At 42.5% G+C, this 8811-nt stretch overlaps 1 long non-coding RNA gene across 1 annotated transcript in view; it reads right to left on the reverse strand.

The window, feature by feature from the left end:
* Positions 1-6697: 6697 nt before the first annotated feature.
* LOC145876417 (uncharacterized) overlaps positions 6698-8811 on the reverse strand; it is a 2232-nt gene continuing 118 nt past the window's right edge. Inside the window, exons 1-2 of the long non-coding RNA XR_014391534.1 lie at positions 8186-8811; positions 6698-7804 (exon numbers count right to left, since the gene is read on the reverse strand). The exon at positions 8186-8811 is cut by the window's right edge and continues 118 nt beyond it. This is a non-coding gene — a long non-coding RNA (uncharacterized LOC145876417). The remainder of the gene's footprint in view (positions 7805-8185) is intronic.

Genomic DNA, 8811 nt, shown 5'->3' on the forward strand with positions numbered 1-8811 from the left:
GGAGCTCCGGAGGGGATCTACACGTCTATCATAGAAGATTGAAGTTATCAGATCATTGTGAATATGAAACAGATTTTCCTCAGATACTATTTCCAAACCCCTCACATTTGGAACCTCAGTTGGAGTCAGAAACTATACAGACTCTGATACGTAGGGATGGATGTGACTTCCTTTTCACAATTCAGAACCAGACCTTTTTTTATCAGCTTAACCTTACAAATGGTTAAAAACCAAGCTCTAGAAATATAGTGATTAAACCAGCAGATAAGGGGCTCAGACTGTTGTAATGGATGAAGTGAATATCTTCTTGAAGCCAATACACAATAGGATCATGTTAAACACTATGTTCCATTGTCCCACTCAACACAACCGGAAAACACAAAGATGAATCCAGGAGATAAACTGTATGAGGATAAGTACATTACAGATAAACAGATGGTCTGTCTTTTTGGGACAGATTCTCCAAGGCCTAGGCAGTTGTACTTACTGCCTAAAATGCATATCTCCTGAGACGTGGGCGGTTCCCTTCGGCTGACCAATAGTAAATGATTGTGTCTCAGAGACGTGGGCGGTTCCCTGCGGCTGACCAATAGGAAGTGATTGTGTCTCAGAGACGTGGGCGGTTCCCTGCAGCTGACCAATAGTAAATGATTGTGTCTCAGAGACGTGGGCGGTTCTCTGCGGCTGACCAATAGGAAGTGATTGTGTCTCAGAGACGTGGGCGGTTCCCTGCAGCTGACCAATAGGAAGTGATTGTGTCTCAGAATATTACTATATTGCTGAATATATAGACTTTTATTGCTGAATATATAGACTTTTATATCAACCCTCTATCCCAGAAACACCCAGCTATGTTCAGGGTACTGATGAATGACGGGTTTATTACTATTGTAGTACTCTTTTTATTAACTTCTTTGGGCTAGGGGGCAGTATTTTCACATCCGGATAAAAAACGTACCCGATTTAATCTGGTTACTACTCCTGCCCAGTAACTAGAATATGCATATACTTATTACATATGGATAGAAAACACCCTAAAGTTTCTAAAACTGTTTGAATGGTGTCTGTGAGTATAACAGAACTCATTTGGCAGGCAAAAACCTGAGAAGGTTTCATGCAGGAAGTGGCCTGTCTGACAATGTGTTGTTGTTCTTGCTTCTGTTTATTGAAGAGTCAGGATCTTAGCTGTAACGTGACACTTCCTACGGCTCCAATAGGCTCTCAGAGCCCGGGAAAAACCTGAACGATGACGAGGCAGCCTCAGGCTGAAACACATAATCGCCTTTGCCAAGTGGCCCATCAGAGGACAATGGAATTAGGCGCGTGCCTGATTCGACCCAGTGATATATTTTCCTTCGGCTGTTTACCTAATTGCAGATTCCCGGTCGGAATATTATCGCTTTTTAACGAGAAAAATGGCATAAAAATTGATTTTAAACAGCGGTTGACATGCTTCGAAGTATGGTAATGAAATATTTAGAAATCTTTTGTCACGAAATGCGCCGTGCGCACGACCCTTATTTACCATTCGGATAGTGTCTAGAACGCACGAACAAAACGCCGCTGTTGGAACATAACTATGGATTATTTTGGACCAAACCAACATTTGTTATTGAAGTAGAAGTCCTGGGAGTGCATTCTGACGAAGAACAGGAAAGGTAATCAAAACTTTTCTAATAGTAAATCTGACTTTGGTGAGTGCTAAACTTGGTGGCTGTCTAAATAGCTAGCCCTGTGATGCCGGGCTATCTACTTAGAATATTGCAAAATGTGCTTTCACCCGAAAAGCTATTTTAAAATCGGACATATCGAGTGCATAGAGGAGCTCTGTATCTATAATTCTTAAAATAATTGTTATGCTTTTTGTGAACATTTATCTTGAGTAATTTATATGAACTTGATTGTTCACAAAAAACATAACAATTATTTTAAGAATTATAGGTTAACTTACACAGCGACTCAACTTTCATAGAAGTTGTTCAGGAAACCTAAACCCGATGCTAAACCTTAAAACTTACTTCATATATGATGCAGGAGCCAAGCCTGAAAAGAGCTGGTGGAGCTGTGGAAATATTCTCTCTTCTTCTTCTGTATCTCGCAACCAACATTAATATTCTCTTTTCCTCGTCCTCGATTTGAACGTAAAAATAAATGCTTCTTTCAACAAAAGGTGAAATGACATGTCAATCAGCATCAAACTGCCAGTAGCGAATGACATTTTGGGGAGGCACTGGACACCCCTGACATCTGAATGCCACCTCGGACACCCCTCAAACTCCGCCCCTGTTGTAATACGGCCTGGATTCGAACCAGGGTGTCTGTACTGATCCTCTAGCACTGAGATGCAGTGCCTTAGACCGGTGAGCCACTCAGGAGCCCTAGAGATGTAAATAAATGGTGTTTCTTTAAAAAGATGGACCTGGCTGACATGGACGGTTTCCTCACCTTATTCTCCTTGTGGTTATCCATGGTTGTTGGTTATTTACCGGGTAACAACAAGTGAAAACGAAACAAGGACTGAAGCACTCCTTATTTTACTCAATTAGCGACTGAATGAAATGATGTTTCTTTGAAAAGATGGGCGTCTGATATGAAACATACATACCAGGGTAAAGGATCCACAGACACAATCTGATATGAAACATACATACAAGGGTAAAGGATCCACAGAGTCTGATATGAAACATACATACAAGGGTAAAGGATCCACAGAGGCTGATATGAAACATACATACAAGGGTAAAGGATCCACAGAGTCTGATATGAAACATACATACAAGGGTAAAGGATCCACAGAGTCTGATATGAAACATACATACAAGGGGAAAGGATCCACAGACACAGAGGCTGATATGAAACATACATACAAGGGTAAAGGATCCACAGAGTCTGATATGAAACATACATACAAGGGTAAAGGATCCACAGAGTCTGATATGAAACATACATACAAGGGGAAAGGATCCACAGAGTCTGACATGAAACATATATACAAGGGTAAAGGATCCACAGAGTCTGATATGAAACATACATACAAGGGGAAAGGATCCACAGACACAGAGGCTGATTATCTTTCTGCACATCTCTTTATTTACAACGCTGGTTGCCATGGTTAACACAAACACAGGACATTAAGTGCTACCTGAATTGACTCAGAATAGTAACATAAGTGTAGTCCTACAGTGAGGTCACAGAGAGGTCAAACAGGTGTGTGTGTTAGTCAGATTACCCAGTGTCCACAGCAACACTATTGATGATTCTCTACTCCCAGTGTAGTGGTGTACTGTGGTCTTAGTCCCCCCCCTCATTACCATTATTTACCATGACGTCTCTATGAAAAGTCATCTGACCATAGAGTCTTGAAGTGTTAATACTTTCTGGATCTTGTCAGAGCTGGACATTAAAACTGGTTCTTCCCTTATTGAAATGGTGAATAAAGGAACACACAGCTTTCATTTTCAATAAAGACAAAATGAAGAAAAGTTTAGAGAGTTAATGTATGATTTAATACGGCCTGTACCTCTGTATTGCAGCAAGTCAAATAAAGATGAGTGGAAACAGGAAGTGTGACTTCTTTCCCTAAAGTGAACATTGGAGACATGACTCTGATCATACTGTCCCTTTAATAGTGGAGACATAACTCTGATCATTCTCCTGTATAGATACTGTTCCTATCATAGTGGCTTTTAGACTGGTCCCGTTACTGCTATGAATTCAATGCCACATTTCAGATTTCTCCTATATTACCAGTTAGCAGAGTACCTTCTAGGAGCGGAGAAAATACATTTCTCTAGACAATTGGAACACCTGGACCAAATGCCTTGTATAAAGTCCTGCACTTAATGTTGGAATCAGGTATGTTATATTATCTGTTGACAGTCTGAATGAATACATTGATAAATGCCTCTAACCACAGATAACATCTACAGACTGTGCAGGGTGTCTGGGTAAAGAACAACATCTGATGAAACTACGGAAACCAAAATATAAATGCAACATACAACAATTTCAAACATTTACTGAGTTACAGTTCATATAAGGACATTGGTAATTTGAAGAAGTATTCAGAAACATATTCTATTCTAACTTACAATAAAAGTGAAGTGACTCCAAAATGACAGGACATTATTCACCATTCAGTTTCTATTAGGAAAAACATCATCCAAAACACAACCAAGACAAACTGCAAATTAATTCAACAAGTTTGTAGAGTCACAAACTATATGTAGTTAAGGAGAAGTGTATCTTTAAAATGGTGTAAAATAGTCGTATGTTTGAGAACTTTGAATTATGACATTTTGTTGTTTTGAATTTGGCGCTCTGATTTTCACTGGCTGTTGAATAGTGTTAACCGTGGGTGGGACGGTAGCGTCCCACCTGCCCAAGTGAGGTTAATCACTGCAAGCAAGGAAAATGGGACCAAATACTAAAGGTGAGATTGGCTGGAAGACCAACAAAGTCCCTGTCCCCGAGGTGAAGAGGACACCTCCAGTCTATGGGTCTGGTCCCCTGGCCAGGATGGAAACTAATACCTCCAGTCTATGGGTCTGGTCCCCTGGCCAGGATGGAAACTAATACCTCCAGTCTATGGGTCTGGTCCCCTGGCTAGGATGGAAACTAATACCTCCAGTCTATGGGTCTGGTCCCCTGGCCAGGATGGAAACTAATACCTCCAGTCTATGGGTCTGGTCCCCTGGCCAGGATGGAAACTAATACCTCCAGTCTATGGGTCTGGTCCCCTGGACAGGATGGAAACTAATACCTCCAGTCTATGGGTCTGGTCCCCTGGCCAGGATGGAAACTAATACCTCCAGTCTATGGGTCTGGTCCTCTGGCCAGGATGGAAACTAATACCTCCAGTCTATGGGTCTGGTCCCCTGGCCAGGATGGAAACTAATACCTCCAGTCTATGGGTCTGGTCCCCTGGCCAGGATGGAAACTAATACCTCCAGTCTATGGGTCTGGTCCTCTGGCCAGGATGGAAACTAATACCTCCAGTCTATGGGTCTGGTCCTCTGGCCAGGATGGAAACTAATACCTCCAGTCTATGGGTCTGGTCCCCTGGCCAGGATGGAAACTAATACCTCCAGTCTATGGGTCTGGTCCCCTGGCCAGGATGGAAACTAATACCTCCAGTCTATGGGTCTGGTCCTCTGGCCAGGATGGAAACTAATACCTCCAGTCTATGGGTCTGGTCCCCTGGCCAGGATGGAAACTAATACCTCCAGTCTATGGGTCTGGTCCCCTGGACAGGATGGAAACTAATACCTCCAGTCTATGGGTCTGGTCCCCTGGCTAGGATGGAAACTAATACCTCCAGTCTATGGGTCTGGTCCCCTGGCTAGGATGGAAACTAATACCTCCAGTCTATGGGTCTGGTCCCCTGGCCAGGATGGAAACTAATACCTCCAGTCTATGGGTCTGGTCCCCTGGACAGGATGGAAACTAATACCTCCAGTCTATGGGTCTGGTCCCCTGGCCAGGATGGAAACTAATACCTCCAGTCTATGGGTCTGGTCCTCTGGCCAGGATGGAAACTAATACCTCCAGTCTATGGGTCTGGTCCTCTGGCCAGGATGGAAACTAATACCTCCAGTCTATGGGTCTGGTCCCCTGGCCAGGATGGAAACTAATACCTCCAGTCTATGGGTCTGGTCCCCTGGCCAGGATGGAAACTAATACCTCCAGTCTATGGGTCTGGTCCTCTGGCCAGGATGGAAACTAATACCTCCAGTCTATGGGTCTGGTCCCCTGGCTAGGATGGAAACTAATACCTCCAGTCTATGGGTCTGGTCCCCTGGACAGGATGGAAACTAATACCTCCAGTCTATGGGTCTGGTCCCCTGGCCAGGATGGAAACTAATACCTCCAGTCTATGGGTCTGGTCCCCTGGCCAGGATGGAAACTAATACCTCCAGTCTATGGGTCTGGTCCCCTGGCCAGGATGGAAACTAATACCTCCAGTCTATGGGTCTGGTCCCCTGGACAGGGCTAGATATTACCTGGATGGAAACCAATACTTCCACTCTTTCAGGTTGTTGATGAGGTCACATGAAGAAGTACATGGTCCTCGCCTGCAAAGAGGACATCATCCAAGAGGTATTAGAAGTCTGTGATCAGAGATAAGAGAGGACAAAATCCCAGAGGTATTAGAGGTAATTGTATTTATGATATATTTATGTATGGATCCCCATTAGCTGCTGCAGGAGCTACTCTTCCTGGGGTTCGGCAACATTTCAAAAATATGACAATACATTAACAATATATTTCACAACACACGATGTGTGCCCTCAGGCCCCTACTCCACTACCTATCTACAACACCTAATCCATGTGTATGTGTGTTTGTACAGCATCATACAGTAGTGAAAACAGAATGATTAGTGTCCTGTTTTGTGTGAATTTAAAAGCTTCCTCTTCAACTGAATTAGACCCATTTCTATGTACTGAACACAACCCTTGTTACTGTACTGTCATATTGTGATCAATATTAAAACATTTCCACCTCTCTTCTTCCATCTATTACTGTACTGTCATATTGTGATCAATATTAAAACATTTCCACCTCTCTTCTTCCATCTATTACTGTACTGTCATATTGTGATCAATATTAAAACATTTCCACCTCTCTTCTTCCATCTATTACTGTACTGTCATATTGTGATCAATATTAAAACATTTCCACCTCTCTTCTTCCATCTGGTTGATGACCCTTTATTAGTCACATCTGTCACATCATTTCATTCAGTTGAATTAAGTTTATACACAACCCAGATTGTTGTGTCAAGAATTTGACAAATAAACATTCTACAATATTTACAAACACTAAGAAGCAAAATAACAACCAGATCAGTGATGTGTAAATGAAACCAGTTTAACAACACAGTGGGGTGATTGATTATATTAACCTGTCTGGGAACCTGGGACGCTACAATATTTACAAACCCAATAACAACCAGATCAGTGATGTGTAAATGAAACCAGTTTAACAACACAGTGGGGTAATTCATTATATTAACCTGTCTGGGAACCTGGGACGCTACAATATTTACAAACCCAATAACAACCAGATCAGTGATGTGTAAATGAAACCAGTTTAACAACACAGTGGGGTAATTCATTCTATTAATGACTATTCACTTAGGTGGTGTATAATCATGAATATTTAGATATAATAATAACATTTTATCTCATGACTAGAGAGATATTCTACATTGTTGCTCCAGTGTGTCTTACTGAACATGACCCTGATTAGAGTGAAACATCATGTTGTGTTTGACACAGAGACACTGAGGTGTCATACCAAAGCCTAAACCCTGGATAGAGGGGCTCAGTGAATGTGGAGGTGAATGTGTATAGATGGGTCAGTGTGTCAGAGGAGGCTCTATAGAAGGACAGAGTGCCGGCTGGCCAGTCCAGATACACTCCTACTCTGTGGGAGCTGGAGGAGGGGACGTCTATGGTAGTGGGATTATTATTATGCCAGGCAGAGTAACTGTTGTCAGAGCAGAACAGACTCCAGGACTTGTCATTGTATCCAAGCCAACAGTCATCATCCCTTCCTCTCCTGTTGATTCCTTTATATGTCACTCCTATACCAGCCCCCATTATCCCACTCCACTCTACCTCCCAGTAACAGCGCCCAGTCAGACCCTCTCTACACAGCACCTGTCTACAGACCTTAAATCTCTCTGGGTGATCAGGATACGGCTGCTTCTCTGTCCTACATGTCACCTTTCTGTTCTCCTCAGACAGAGAGAGGCGTCTGTTTACTGTGTTTAGGTCCAGTGTGAGATCACAGACATCTGATGGATGAAACCAGACACCATATTAGAAATCATCATCATTCACATTAGAATGTTAACTCACTTTTCACTAATTCATTTAATGTAGATGTTTCTAGGTATCAAAAGGAGAAGTTAAGGTAACTTGAGACTTGTTGAATGATCATGTTATACTGTATGGTAATATAATACACACTTATTCACATTAATTACACACACACACACACACACACACACACATTGTCAAAGCAACTCTTTGTAAACGTTGGTGTCCCTGATTTCTGCTTCTGTAGAACTACAGATGATATTTAATATGACCAAGTCAGTAATGATGGTGGTCTTTGACTTAACTTGAATTAAGACTTATTCTTAGTCATATTCTTCACAGCAGTCAACACTCACATTTTCTAAGTCCAGGTTTCATTCTGTTCTCTCCACCATGTTCCACACTGTAGCGGTAAGCAGAAAAACAGACAGTCATTGAGGGATACACCTGAACACACACACACACACACACACACACACACACACACACACACACACACACACACACACACACACACACACACACACACACACACACAAGTGTCAAGCGTTGATAAGAGCGTTTTCAGTGTTTGTGTCCATTGTGTGTGTGTGTGTGTGTCCAGTGTGTGTGTGTGTGTGTGTGTGTGTGTATTTGTCCTGTTTGTGTATTTGTCCTGTGTGTGTGTGTCCTGTGTGTGTGTGTGTGTGTCCTGTGTATGTCCTGTGTGTGTGTGTGTGTCCTGTGTGTGTGTGTGTGTCGTGTGTGTGTGTGTCCTGTGTGTGTGTGTGTGTCCTGTGTATTTGTCCTGTGTGTGTGTGTGTGTGTGTATGTCCTGTATGTGTGTGTGTATTTGTGTGTGTGTGTGTGTGTATTTGTCCTGTGTGTGTGTGTGTGTATTTGTCCTGTGTGTGTGTGTGTGTGTGTGTATGTGTGTGTGTGTGTGTGTGTCCTGTGTGTGTGTGTATTTGTCCTGTGTGTGTGTGTATTTGTCCTGTGTGTG

This window comes from Salmo salar, unplaced genomic scaffold, assembly GCF_965601325.2.
Source record: "Salmo salar unplaced genomic scaffold, fSalSal1 ptg000587l, whole genome shotgun sequence".
NCBI classification, from domain to species: domain Eukaryota; kingdom Metazoa; phylum Chordata; class Actinopteri; order Salmoniformes; family Salmonidae; genus Salmo; species Salmo salar.